The sequence below is a fragment of the Silene latifolia genome, unplaced genomic scaffold, assembly GCF_048544455.1.
Source record: "Silene latifolia isolate original U9 population unplaced genomic scaffold, ASM4854445v1 scaffold_20.1, whole genome shotgun sequence".
NCBI classification, from domain to species: Eukaryota; Viridiplantae; Streptophyta; class Magnoliopsida; order Caryophyllales; family Caryophyllaceae; genus Silene; species Silene latifolia.
In genome coordinates, this window is record NW_027413163.1 from 12744766 (window position 1) to 12759709 (window position 14944).

Sequence of the window (14944 nt, forward strand, 5' to 3'; positions counted from 1 at the left end):
CAGTAGCAGAAGCAAAAAAAAGGTAAAAAAAACAAAAAACCCTTATGCCTCCTTTTTTTTTCTTTTTGCGGCAAAATGCCCTAAAACAAGGTTTGATGAATAAAATTGTTTACAGTTGCTATTTAGAACATGATTAGCATATGAAATAATTAAACATGATTAATTTATATGCCAAAAACTATATAGCAAAACAATCTTTATATCATAAACATGATGATTCCATTTAATTTTAACTTAATCTGCATTAAATCAAAAAACTACCAATTCTTCATATGATAATTTTAACTGATTAAAAAAACAATATGAAAAATAAAATGGAAAAATATCATCAAACAAAGAAGAAAAAACGGCTGGAAAAAAATTTTCTCTCGGCCAAAAAAAATTTCAGCCGAAAAACCATAAATTTTTTTCGAAAATCCCCATTGTTTACATACAATTTTACGAAAATCAACAAAATTGAAATCCGTGGCCTATGCTCTGATACCACTTATGGGAAATAATCTGTATACTTCCCTTAAAATTGAAGGATTATAACGAATTTAATTAAGACGATCACTAGTCATAAAATAAATACATAAACAAAGTAAAGGATTCAGAAATAACCTTCGGTCCTAGCAAAAACGGCCTAAGAACAATATCAAAATAGATATTCGCCTATTGGTTGCACCCAAGACGATATGAGATATGCCCTATTGATTGTGCTAGAATCGATCTAAAATTTTCTGTAAAATTTAGTTGTTTTTTGTGTTTTTTTTATGAGAGAGGAAGCTAGGTCAAGAAAAAGAATTAGGGTATAATAATTCTCTCCCTTTCTTTCTTATACTGGCCGAAAATTAGGAAGAATAAATCTTTCCTAATTTCGGCCCATCTGACCGAAATAAGGAGTATAATCTCCTTATTTTTGGTCTTTCCAAAAATGTATAAAATGTGTTAAATTGTCATCTAGTGAGGATCGAACCCCTGACCTCTTGGTTTGTGTACCCTCACTATTACCACTATGACACATTCATCTTGTTGATATTAAACATAACTGATTATATTTAATTACGAATTAACAGATTAATTCGTCCAAGCTAACATTACATACATTTAATTAAATATAACTTATTATATTTAATTTACGAATTGACAGTTAATTCGTCTCAACTAATATTATTTAATTTTCATTAAATAATTATCTCATCAACACATTGACTAACTATTTAGTCATATTGGGCATCAATGTGATTATATTTCTATAACCACATTTCTCAAACACATCCTATAGGTGTGACCTTTAGGGACCAGTTGATCACCGTCATCTGTATGATAATAACGTCAAACTTTCTAGCAAGCCAACCGTTATTAGGTAAATGTTAATCAACTGATTAAATATATGAATTATACCCTTGTGAACTTGTAAGAGATTTACAAATGTTATCACACTAATTTGTGGAGGACACAAACTCCAACAAACTCCCACTTGTCCTCACAAGTGTATGTGCGATAACCGATTCTCATATCCTAAAATTTCTCCCACTCAATGTAAAACAATTTGCAAATCCGCATTCACAAAGGTCGTATTTTACAAGTGATCAATATCAAGAGTGGTTTCCCCGACTAGAGAGTAACTTAACTGATAAACGAATCAACATTCGAGCATGGCCATGCATATTCAGTTACAACTCCTCGAGTGGCCCTGAGAACTAACTATACCTGATAAGGGTTGGATATTTTCCTCAACTCGAATCCTGCAGATGTAAGCACAGTATGAAATGACCCAGAAAAAATCTACTTAGCCTCCAGTTACGGCAGACCATGAGAAAGAAACCAAAGTCACCCAAAAGCGCCTTTAATCTCAAGAGACAGTCGATAGTCAAAAGAATCGACTCTAGGAACACAATGGATGTCCTATCCACGACATGGCACCGAATGTTATTAAACATTTAGGACTCCATTACGTTGTCACAAAAAGTTGTCCTACGAGGTATCGTGATAATCTCGCATTCGTGATCGATCACCAACCGTTTGACTTATGGCTCGTTGAACCCACCATCAATCGATTGCACAATATAATAGCCAGAGTTATCAGCTCACATTGGCGATTACGGACCAAACAAATATAATGTAATTCAGTTTACTTTGTATGCGTTCAATGTTGTCAAGACAATCCACATGAAAAACAAAATATTATATATAAAACGATGAAGATATAAATAGTATATGAAAAAGATAATGTATCAAATCCATAATCAAGTACTACAACTCAGGAACACGTTTAATTCCCATGGAATTAACATGCCCTACATGCTTATCATAATTCAATGGTTTGGTGAGAGGATCCGCGATGTTATCATCCGTCGCAATCTTATCAATCACTATCTCTTCTTGCTCCACGTAATCACGGATCAGGTGAGCTTCCGAAGTACATGTCTAGATTTGTTGCTAGACTTTGGCTCCTTAGCCTGGAAGATGGCACCTCTATTGTCACAATAGATGGTGATCGGGTCATTCGAACTAGGAACTACCGAAAGTCCTTGTAAGAATTGACGCATCCATATCGCTTCCTTTGCTGCCTCCGAAGCGGCATAGTACTCGGATTCAGAAGTAGAATCTGCTACAAACTCTGTTTGGAACTCTTCCAGCTGACCGCAGCACCATTAAGAGTGAAGACGAACCCGGACTGAGTTTTTGAATCATCTCGATCCGTTTGGAAGCTAACATCTGCGTAACCGATTGCGCATAGCTTAATATCGCCTCCGTAAGTCAATACCCAATCCTTAGTCCTCCGTAGGTACTTGAGGATGTTTTTAACAGCTATCCAGTGTGTTTCACCTGGAGTCTTATGGTACCGACTCGTCATACTCAATGCATATGCCACGTCTGGACGTGTGCATATCATGGCATACATGATCGATCCTATTGCAGATTCATAAGGAACACGACTCATGCGCTCAATCCCTTCAGGCGTCGTTTGTGACTGAGACTTGCTCAACTGCATTCTAGTCGTCATAGGAAGGTTCCCCTTCTTGGACTTGGTCATGCTGAACCTCTCAAGAACCTTATCCAAATAAGACTCCTGACTAAGTGATAACGTCCGTCGTCATCTATCTTGGTAGATACGGATTCCCAAAATGCGCTGTGCCTCACCCAGATCTTTCATCTGGAAATGGTTCTTCAACCATTATTTAACCGAAGATAGGAGAGGAATGTCATTCCCAATCAAGAGTATGTCATCGACATACAATATCAAGAATACAATCTTGCTCCCACTCGAATTGATATATAAGCATGGTTCTTCGACCGATCGAGTAAAACCATACTCTTTTATCACTTGGTCGAAATGATGATTCCAACTCCGAGAAGCTTGCTTAAGTCCATAAATAGAACGCTTAAGCTTGCATACTTTCTTAGGATGTTTAGGATCTATGAAACCTTCGGGTTGCACCATGTACAACTCTTCCTCCAAATAACCGTTTAAGAAGGCGGTTTTCACATCCATTTGTCAAATTTCATAGTCATGAAATGCAGCAATCGCTAAGATTATCCGAATGGAACGTAGCATAACTACAGGTGCAAAAATCTCATCATAATACAATCCTTGCACTTGAGTGAAACCTTTTGCCACAAGTCGTGCCTTATAGGTATCTGGTTGCGCGTCTACAGAACGCTTTATTTTGTAAAGCCATTTGCACTGTAGAGGTTTTACCTTATTAGGTAAATCAACTAGATCCCATCTCGGATTGCATGGCTTCAAGCCATAGATTTGAGTCGGAACAGGCCATAGCATCTTTATAGGTAGCGGGTTCATTAATCTCTAGGAGTAAAACGTCATTCTCCTCGACCATACCAATGTATCTGTCCGGAGGATGAGAGACTCTACCCGACCTCCTAGGTTCCTCGGGAATATTAACCGTATAATCAGTTGGAGGAACCACTTCCTCCATCCGTTCCTCGGTCGTTGGTTCTGAAATCTCCGACAGCTCGAAGGTTCTATTACTCGACTTGTTCTCGAGAAATTCTTTCTCTAAGAACGTCGCACTAGCCGCAAAAAAAGCTCGATGTTCGGTAGGCGAATAGAAGTAATGACCAAATGTTCCTTTTGGATAACCTATAAAGTATGTCTTGACCAATCGCGGGCCGAGCTTATCCTCGTGTCTCTACTTGACATAAGCCTCGCAGCCCCAAACCCGAATAAAGGACAAGTTAGGGACTGTTCCCTTCCACATTTCATATGGAGTCTTGTCGACAGCTTTAGACGGACTTCGGTTAAGTATAAGAGCGGCTGACAAAAGAGCATAACCCCATAATGAATCGAGGCACTCTTTGTGTGACTCATCATGGATCGAACCATATCAAGTAAGGTTCGATTTCTCCGTTCGGACACACCATTTAATTGAGGTGTTCCAGGTGGAGTTAATTGTAGAGCGATTCCACAGTCTTTAAGGTGTTGATCAAACTCATTTGAAAGATATTCGCCACCCCGATCTGAACAGAGTGCTTTAACCTTTCTACCCAGTTGGTTCTGTACCCTGTTATGGTATTCCTTGAATTTCTCAAAGGATTCACTTTTATGCTTCATTAAGTAGACATATTCGTATCTACCCAAATCGTCCGTGAAAGTGATAAAATATCTATAGCCATCTCTAGCGGTAATTGACATAGGTCCACATTCGTCCGTATGTATGAGTCCTAATAGGTCACTAGCGTGCATTTCAACACTTTTTAAGGAAATTCGAGTCATCTTGACAATGATACATGATTCACACGTGCCATATGTAGAAAAATCGAATGCGGGAATTGTCCCATTATCGACGAGTTTCTTCACGCGTTTCTCATTTATGTGTCCCATTCGACAATGCCATAGATAGATTTGATCTTTGTCACCAACCTTTAATTTCTTATTATTCATGTGTAATACATCCGTGGTTTGGTCTAAGATATAAATTCCATTCATGGAAACTGCTTTGCCATAAATCATTTCATTAAAAGAGAAAATACAGCTATTATCCTTTATTGAAAATGCAAAACCGTCTTTAGCAAGTACGGAAACAGAAATAATGTTCTTAGATAAACTGGGTACATAGTAAAAGTTATTTAAAGATAACTCAAAACCACTAGGGAGTTGGATTACATATGTTCCCTTCGAGGCAGTAGCAACTCTTGCTCCATTCCCAACTCGCAAGTCCACATCACCTTTTTCGAGAGGTATGATGTTCTTTAGGCCCTGCAAATGATTACACAGATGAGAACCACAACCAGTATCTAGTACCCAAGTTCCGAAACTTGCATGGTTAATCTCAATCATATGAATATAAGATGACATACCAACAGAAAGACGCGGCCTGCCTTGATGTCCTCACGGTAGACGGGACAGTTCCTCCTCCAATGTCCAGTCTTGTGACAATGGTGGCACTCTATGTCACCGCCCTTGCTCTTTGCTTTGCCTTGTGAGCCACTAGTCTCACCAGGCCCACTCTTAACGTTTCCTGGCTTCTTAAACTTTGGCTTACCTAAAGTTAGGTCGGCATGAGCCTTGCCCTTACCCATTCCTTTGTTGTAAATCGTGAAAACATCCTTCTTCACGCTCCCACTCAATTTCATATCCTTCTCGGTCTGTACGAGAAGGGAGTGTAGCTCATGAGGGCTCTTTTTCAAGTCATTCATATAGTAGTTCGCCCTTAAAAGGGCAAAACCATCGTGAAGAGAATGAAGCATTCGGTCAATGATAATGCTCTCACTGATTTTACAATTCAGTGCCTCCAGCTTCTCGACATTCTCAATCATGTGAAGAATGTGTGGGCTAACTGGTTGGCCCTTCTGGAGTTTCGCATCAAATAAGCGACAGGTATGCTCATATGTAATGATTCTCGGTGCCTTTGAGAACTCGTTAGTGAGCGTGGTGAAAATCTTGATTGCACCTTGGGCAATGAAGCGTCTCTGCAAATTGGTTTCCATTGCAAAGATGAGTACGTTCTTTATCGCACCCGCTTCCATAACGAAATCACTATAAGCGAGTGACTCGTTGGCTCCTGCATTTGGGCCTGGGTTGACCGGTATTGGCTCAGTTAAATACCTGAGTTTACCGTCAGCAATGGCAGCATTCCGTAGTGCCGCCTCCCAGTCCATAAAGTTTGACCCATCATTCTTCAGTCGCGTGGACTGATTCATTTGGTCCATGAATATTTTTAGCCAGGACGAACGATCTAGTGTGGCACTAGGCATCGGGATTGCGTTATTTCCAGCCATTTGTTGTAACAGTATTATCGAAAAATAATCGTGTTCTACACTGCGAAAGAAGAATAAAAATAATAAGCATGTGCATCGTTTTGATTTTAAGTCTAATGAACTAATGTCATAACGCGAAGACTCAAAACATTTATACAATTGACCTCCCTCAAGAAATATATAAATGATCCCAAGACTCAATTCTCTGTAAATTGATAAGCTAACGTTTTAGCTAATTCTACCGTTAGAATTCTTGGTCGATAAATTTCTGTAAATTCTATCTTTAGTCCATCATAATCACGAGAAACTCTTCGGACTATGATGTTGAGGTAAACTAAGGCAACACAACTACTTACCCAACGTAGAAGAGGTCATATTAGGCCTACCGACGAAGAAGTGATTCATAGATGTTTGCCCTTATAAAGCCTAATCTCAATTTCCGTTTTAGAGGAAGATCCCATCAACTTAATTTTAATTCATTTTAAGTGAACTAATATTTAGCATGCGAGAATGAATAAACTAAGGTGATGGCTTAATAAGACTGTGACACTTGTATGTCCATGAAAGCTAACATACAACCTATATGAGTCAATTTTCATGCATTTTAGTAGTAGGTGGTTTGGTTTTAGGCGGAATATGATGCATAAACTAACATATGAATGAAAAACAATAGAATGAAAAAGTAAAAACAGTAAAAGTCCTAGTGTGGCCTATCCTATCAAAATGAACAATAAATACAAGTTTGGAATCCATCCTTGGACCCGAGAAGCTTGTCTTGATGTTCCATCTTGATCCATGTAGCGGGAGTGAGCTCCAATCTCCATTTTTAGCCTTCTTTGAAATTGCAATAATTAAAATTACATAATAAACCTATTTATTACAATCTAATTTCAAAACCCAAAACTAAAAATAAAGGAGATTCGAGATCTCATAATTACATAAAAATCATGTTTCCTTCATTACGAAAACATAATTTGACTAAGGCCACACTAAGTATTACAATTTACAACCGATTGCAAAATTAAATACGTAAATAAAAATTCATTCATTCGATTCATTCAACAAAATTAAAAAGCATCAACTAAAATTAAATTAAACATACATGACACAATTCCTTAATTATGTTGATTAATTTATCCAAACCACCTATTTAAATCAAATTAAGTGACAATTCCTCAATTAATCACATTAATTTCATTCTTAATCCATATTAAACTTGTAATATGAATTCTATTCGTCAGAATTTTAAACTGCTTTAAAATAATATGATATCTTTAAATTGTGAACCGTTTCGCAATATCTAATTGGCCAAAATAAAAAACAAAAATCCATTTTTATTTTATCTCGGCTGAACAAATAGTTTTTTTTTTTTTAAATCCCATCACGGCTAAAAAAAAACAGAAACAAAAAAAACTTTCTTTTCATACGGTAACTCAAAAAAACGAATTAATCCTATGAAAAAGACTCGGTTTTTCAGCAAAAACCGTAATATATATATATATATATATATATATATATATATATATATATATATATATATATTTTTTTTTTATAAACTGCCGTGAACAGTAGCAGAAGCAAAAAAAAGGTAAAAAAAAAAACAAAACCCTTATGCCTTCTTTTTTTTTTCTTTTTGCGGCAAAATGCCCTAAAACAATTTTTGATGAATAAAATTGTTTACAGTTGCTATTTAGAACATGATTAGCATATGAAATAATTAAACATGATTAATTTATATGCCAAAAACTATATAGCAAAACAATCTTTATATAATAAACATGATGATTCCATTTAATTTTAACTTAATCTGCATTAAATCAAAAAACTATCAATTCTTCATATGATAATTTTAACTGATTAAAACAACAATATGAAAAATAAAATGGAAAAATATCATCAAACAAAGAAGAAAAAACGGCTGGAAAAAAAATTTCTCTCGGCCAAAAAAAATTTCAGCCGAAAAACCATAATTTTTTTTCGAAAATCCCCATTGTCTACATACAACTTTACGAAAATCATCAAAATTAAAATCCGTGGCCTATGCTCTGATACCACTTATGGGAAATAATATGTATACTTCCCTTAAAATTGAAGGATTATAACGAATTTAATTAAGACGATCACTAGTCATAAAATAAATACATAAACAAAGTAAAGGATTCAGAAATAACCTTCGGTCCTAGCAAAAACGGCCTAAGAACAATATCAAAATAGATATTCGCCTATTGGTTGCACCCAAGACGATATCAGATATGCCTTATTGATTGTGCTAGAATCGATCTAAAATTTTCTGTAAAATTTAGTTGTTTTTTGTGTTGTTTTTTTTATGAGAGAGGAGGCTAGGTCAAGAAAAAGAATTAGGGTAGAATAATTCTCTCCCTTTCTTTCTTATACTGACCGAAAATTAGAAAGAATAAATCTTTCCTAATTTCGGCCCATCTGACCGAAATAAGGAGTATAATCTCCTTATTTTTGGTCTTTCCAAAAATGTATAAAATGTGTTAAATTGTCATCTAGTGAGGATCGAACCCCTGACCTCTTGGTTTGTGTACCCTCACTATTACCTCTATGACACATTCATCTTGTTGATATTAAACATAACTGATTATATTTAATTACGAATTAACAGATTAATTCGTCCAAGCTAACATTACATACATTTAATTAAATATAACTTATTATATTTAATTTACGAATTGTGATTAATTGTCTCAACTAATATTATTTAATTTTCATTAAATAATTATCTCATCAACACATTGACTAACTATTTAGTCATATTGGGCATCAATGTGATTATATTTCTATAACCACATTTCTTAAACACATCCTATAGGTGTGACCTTTAAGGACCAGTTGATCACCGCCATCTGTATGATAATAACGTCAAAATTTCTAGCAAGCCAACCGTTATTAGGTAAATGTTAATCAACTGATTAAATATACGAATTATACCCTTGTGAACCTGTAAGAGATTTACAAATGTTATCACACTAATTTGTGGAGGACACAAACTCCAACAGTCCTGAGACTCTTATATAACCATACTCACATCCTCATGATAGTATCATACATCTCGTCGATTCCTTATTTCAATATCACATAACTTCGGTCAACATTTCTCTCAGCTTACTTTTATCCTTCTTTCCTCTTTACACTTAACAATACCAATTAAAGTCCTTCTTACTTCTTGTACCTAACTCTCTAGTAATCCAGTTACCTTTTCGTTGCTCCAAAACTCAAATTCCATTTTTTTTCATATTAGTACCATCTCAATCTTTCTTACCATGGATCTTCTCTCATCATTCAATCACTCACAAACCAAAACTCGTTTCATACCGTTAATTGCCCAAGAAAAGCACACACTAGTTTTACCTCTTAATAAACCAAATCTCCCAAACTCACTCACTATCTACAAATCCACGCCGCGACATGTCTCCATTAAGATCACTATATACCTCTCTTCTCAATCCCTCTACCATGACCTTTCCTTACATATATTCTTAACCAACACAATTCCTAACCATCTCCCTCCATAATTCCTTACACATCTCAAGTTGGTACTATCCACATCCTTCCTTTCAATCTTTTCATTCTCACGTTCCTTAGACTTACATCATCCCTTCCCCATATTCAGTTACTTTTACATTACTCAACATGCATTCATATCACTTGATAGTGTCTTTTTCGTACCAAAAATAAGCCTAATTAAAACTAACAAAGAAGCTAGTGATAAGCAGGGTCGATCTCCACAGGGAGGCAAGATATCTGTTAAAGGTCCGTCTATTAGGTCACAAAATGGGGGGTTTGATTATTGATTTCTAAACTAAATAAGGATTAAAGGAAAGAGGAATTAATTAAGAACAATAAAAGTGAGAGAATTATAAATAAGATGATCAAATAGAGAAAGCATATCAGGATTTCGGTTCACCATGGTAGTCTATCGACTCATATGCAAATAGCCTAGACAATCTACCGTGAGAGGGATACAAGAAAGGTCTTTCCGGTCCACTTTCTATCCTAGATTTCCACTAACTTAACTTCCGTCCTCATTAAGGTAGTCTACTGTTCATAGCAGGTCTATTTAATCCAATATTCAGATCCAGGAGTAAATTTAACCAGATTAAAGGTAACTTAGAAGCGTGCACTCAACTAAGTCGGTATTACAGTTAAATTGCTATGGGTACAGGTTCTCACAAATAAATCATCTAGTCTATTCGCTACATCGTCACAATCCTACCATGGATTCCCTAATCCCGACATAAGAGAAATTGACTACTCATATTACTAATGGCGTCAACAATAATAATAATGAATATACTAATGAAAGGCATGGTAAAACAACAATAATTATGCATAAACTGTATTAGGGCGGAAATAATTATGAGAGAAAACAAGAATTAAAGCAAACAAATAAATCGATTAAGATTAAGGAAGAAGAGTATGATTACAATCTCAAGCAATCTGGCGTAGAGAACAATCCAATATCCAAGCAAGAGATTAAAAGGAGAGTTTAACAGTGAAGAGTATGAAAGAGAGATTATAGTGTTTAAGAGACGAAAAAAACGTACTAATGACCTAATTAGTGAATGCTTAAATAGGAAAAATAAAACTTAACGAAATAAAACTAATCACGGGTCACTAAGCCCGCATAAGACCAAAAACCTCTCGATCGATTGGATTCAAACAACTCGATCGAGGTCTTCTCCAGCTATTCCTCTCGATCGAGTAAATAACTCTCTCGATCGAGGACTTCCAATAATCAGCATTTCGATCGAGTAAACAAAAGTACTCGATCGACCTCTCGTGTCCTCCAAACCACTCGATCGAACATCAAGGCCTCTCGATCGAGTGCTTTTCCTCAAAGTCAGCTTCTAATTCGTCTTTGACCACTTCCTTGACCTTCCTTCATGCACTCCAAGGCATAATTCTCGCTCTAACATTTCCGTCTCCTCACTATGCATGCTAAATAGGACGAATAGAGTACGGTTTCACCACTTTCAGGTTCAATCCTGCAATTTAGACAAAACAAACCAAAGTAGCTAATTCGGGGGGGCATATTGCAATACATAACAGTACAAGAATGCATAGAAATACGTGTAAAATAAGACTAAAAAGGCTATATAAAATGCACCTATCAAATCTCCCCAAACCGAACCTTTACTCGTCCTCGAGTAAACTAAATGCAAACTAATGGAACGGAAATGAAAACTCAGAGCTAGCTATAACTTGTCTACTTAACCAATTTAATGCGACAGAAATCAACAGTTACAACTACAACGGTCAATACGCAAACGAGTTATAAGATGTCCATAAATAAAGCTGACCTATCGACCTTGCAAGACCAACAAAATCGGACTCTCACGTGGTCACTCTTCTCTTATGAAGCAAAGGGTGAATTATATTTGTATAAGAGAGAAAGAGAAACAATCACTCACCTAAACTGCGACCTACATAACATGCATGCAACAAAAATGATAGACGATTCAAGTACTATGCGTACACTCCAACCAACAATGTCCGTCACAGCCGAGGGCTTACAAATAGTATGGAAAAGTGAGGTTCAGGTGAGAAAAGGCAAAATAAATTATGGGAATGTGAAGGTAAAGCGTCAAGCTAGCTCCTAAACAAGACCATATAAGACCATCCAAATCTTAGCTGACTGAAAAATAAAGCACAAATGCCCTTCATTGGCACACATCTCACTAACCAAATACACTATCTTCTCAAAAATAAATGAAAAAGAACAAAGGAGTAGACCGTCACAAACTTCCTTTTTTTAATACGGTCCAAATTATTCAAACAATTCAACTCAATTTTTTTCTTTTTCTTATTTCTTTTCTTCTTCTGCCTATGAATTCAATTTCTTTTTTTTTCATTTTCTATTTTTTCTTTTCTTTCACGTCTCTTTTTTTTCATTTTTTCAATCATCCTTCCTCATTTTCCACCAACTCCAAACAATAAAATCGAGCCAAAATCGCAACATGGATCAACGTACCACAAATGACACACTAAACTAGCTTGACTGGGCAGACTTAGTTTTGGGTGTAGCTAATGGGTCAAAAAGGCTAAATTTGGCTTAAGTGGAGCTAAATGGGTAAAAAATGTAAGAAAGGGAAATTTGCAATCGCCTCCCTGCATGTGACACCGACCACAAACCCGAATGTATGCAATTAACAAGAAATCGAATGTCATAAATGTGCAAAAATGATAAACATGCTATGCAAGGAGTACTACTCTCAATTACTATGTAAATCGGTCATGAATGTCACCAGTTATATGGCTCTAAATCTCAGAAATTATAGAGTAGGTTACCAATTTATCAAGTCAAGTCTACACAGTCAGCTAAATTTGAACAAAAACTCGTAGATATGCGTAAGACTCAGCTAATAACTGTCGATAGAGTGCAAGGCTCAAGTAAAAATGACAAGTTACAGTGCAATATCATCACGGAAATCAACCGTTCCGACTCAACCTATATGCATAAATAAACGTGATTTTTTTGATTCGTTTTGAAATTTTCTAATTTTTTTGGATTTTTATGTTTTTTTTTTAAATAAAAGAGAACAATGCAAGCAGAAAATAGAAACGTGAATGCAAAAACAGATGGAAATGCAGACTCAAAGGATGCATTACCCTCCCCAAACCAAAACGGACAACGCCCTCGTTGTCCTCCAGCATACACCAGCAGATATATATACGGAGGAACGGGAAAATACAACCAATAAATGTATGAGAAACAATAAATAAAAAGGAGACAAAAGAAATAAAAGAGCAAGAATGTACATACAAAATGTTGGAATTATTAATCTCATTAATTTAACATATTCATATATGTTCAAATTTATTTAGTCATAAAATAAATTCTAGATCTTATGCATGCAAACATAAATAAAATAAGAGAAGAAATCATCACTTCTTACTATTGTAGTTTTGGATTTTGGGCACAAGTAAGATCTCCTTCTTACTTGTTCTTGAGCTTCCTTATAATGGATGAACAAAGGATCCAAAATAGAATCCCTCCCAAAAGCTTATACCCAAGGAATACCCTTAAAGACTAAAAATAATATGATCTAGTATTAGGATTAGTCTTACATAAAAATTGAACACAAATAAATATTTGTCCTCTTAATTTCGGTGTAAAGAGGTGAGGAGATTTTGAGTTTTATTTCTCTAAGTTTCTTAGAAATTAGAGAGTTTTTCTTATCTATCTCTTTCTTACTCTAGAAATTATAGATTTTGAATGAATGAATGATGAGAAGAAAAGACTCCTCTTTTCTTTTGCATGGAGCCGGGTAGGAGGAGCAGAAAAGGGCCAATGCATGGTCATCTCCCTTCTCTAAAAGTTCTTACATCCTCTTACACAAAAGCATGCCTAATCTATTTTATTGATTTTGTTAATTTAACAATTAAAATAACAAAAACAAAAGTGCCCATGCTCTCTCATTTTCACGGTCCATTTTATCATAAAATGGGTTTCCATTTTAACCTTGTCAATTGTCAATTGTAATATTTGTGTGATATGTGTCATGCACAAGGTCACTTAAGTGATAATGTAATTTTTAACTAATTAAAAACCATTATTCAAAACAAACTATATTACAATAATTAACTTAGTAATTCACAATTACTTATACTTAAAATGGGTCATATAATTATAATTCACAACAACTTATTTTTATAATTAATCATTCATTCTAACTTTAATTGTTTCATAAACAAATATTTTCATCTAAGTAACAAAACAATTTTTTAACTTAAACCGTATCTAATTTAATAGAATTATAATAAGACACGTTAAATTTACTCACAAAATCGTCCGTCAATTTTTAAGTAATTTAATCAACCCACATCGGCATACGATTAATTTAATAATCAATTAAGAGCATTTCCCTATAGGTATGACCTAAGGGGATCAACTGATCACCACCGTCGCATGACAGTAATGTCAAACTCTAGTCAGCCAATCATTACCGATATGTGTGGACCAGTTGACTGTAAATAATTACATCCCACATGTATTCTTAAAATGAGATTTAAACATCTGATCATCATGATCGACAGTTGTGATCGCATTATTGTCGGAGGACACTTATTCCAACAATCTCCCACTTGTCCTCGACAAGTGTGCGTCACCAATTCTCTTGTCCTATTACAATCTCCCACTCAATGCAAGGTGTCTTTCAGGTCGTACTTGCAAGTGATCATATCGAGAGTGGTTTCCTCGATCTGGAGAATAACTGATTGACCGGAACTATCTACCATAGATACCTTCCGAGCGTGGCCACGCATTTCCAGTTCATTACTCCTCGAGTGGCCCTGAGGTATTTTTTTAACCCTGGCAAAGGGGTAGACAATTCCTATCGCACTATTCCCTTCGACTAGCCACAATCATCATAACCCAAAATATGCCCATTTGACCCCATTTACGAAGATCGTAGTAACATAAATCAATGCTAATCTGAAACTGTGCCATCTTAGGTGAGCATTCTTTAGTCAAAAGAATCGACTCATTAGAATACTATAGTAGCTCTCGCCACGACCAGGCTATATAAATTCGCCAGAACTCTATAAGCGGTCATAAGGCCCGACAAAGTGTTCCTAACAGTCTTCCTATGTGATCGACTAGTCATCTCACATGACTCTATGGCACTTAAACTTGCCATCAATCGCATCACAATCTAGTCACTTCGAGACGTCTCCTCATATAAGTGACTATGGGCAAATACCATGTTAA